Source organism: Gopherus evgoodei, chromosome 21, assembly GCF_007399415.2.
Source record: "Gopherus evgoodei ecotype Sinaloan lineage chromosome 21, rGopEvg1_v1.p, whole genome shotgun sequence".
Classification (NCBI taxonomy): domain Eukaryota; kingdom Metazoa; phylum Chordata; order Testudines; family Testudinidae; genus Gopherus; species Gopherus evgoodei.
This window is the reverse complement of record NC_044342.1, coordinates 8,373,589-8,374,736: the sequence shown is the minus strand read 5'-3', so window position 1 is coordinate 8,374,736 and position 1,148 is coordinate 8,373,589.

The window sequence follows — 1,148 nt, the reverse complement described above, 5'->3', positions numbered from 1 at the left end:
CTTCTGCCTGTCAATGGTCTGCCCTTTATACTGCCCTAGCCTTCAGTGCTTTTATACGATCTATTCTTAACCTTAGATAACATATGCTCACTGTCATGCATTAACTCATTCTTGGATGTTGCCAACATTTCCCACATGCTCACTCCAGTTGTTTACTTAAGAGCTATGACCTTCCCTAATGAGCTTTTTGTTGTTGTGCTATAGTGGAACCCCTTGGATTTTTGCTAATGACCTTTAATAACCCTTAGAACCTTCTACTTGGCCTGCTCCATCTAGAAACGTTTTGTGGCTGTGCCTCATTCTGCGCTCAGCTCTGGTCATGTGATCTATATTGTCCAATGGTAAGTGATTGCAGCTGTCAATGGGAGCTGTGCAGAGGGAGCTTGGGGTAGGGGCAGCGTGTGGAGGGAGGGTCATGTCACTGCTCCCAGGGAGCATCACAATAAGCTGGGTAGGGAGCCTGTCAGCCCCTCTAATCACCGCACCCAAAACCACCGGGTTCCCAGGCTGTTCCCACCAAAGCACCCGCGGTGATCTACGGACTGCCACCCCACAAGATTTAGTCCGGGGTGCATAGTACAAGCCATGGATAGGTCACGGTCTGTGAATTTTTTTTTTACTGCCTGTGACCTGTCCATGACTTTTACTAAAAACACCTGTGATTAAAATGTAGCCTTATTGTTGATCCACTCTCTAAATAGGTGGATGAATTCCCCTTAAGGCAAATGCTGCTATAGCTACAACAGCAATCTTAGTGGAACTAGTCTTCTCTCGCTGGAGACTCCACAGTTGGGCAGAGCCAGACGAAGGAACACATTTTACTGGACAAGTCTTCCAAATGGGTTTGCAGTTCTTGGGAGTGCAAAAAAATTGCACATTCCAAATAGCCCTAAATCATCAGGGATGATAGAGTGAACAAATTGCACCATCAAATTAATGCTGCAGAATCAGGTAGATTCCAACAGAATGCAATGGGGACATTCTAATTCCTCTCATTTTAATGACACTCAGGGCAAATCCAACTCCCTCCACAGGCCGTACAACCATTGAGGTAATGACTGAGCCAACCATGTGAATGCTGCAGCATCTCTTGAGGCATGCCAGTGGCACACAGCTAGAGGGAGTCAAACTGGAGACCTATCTACACT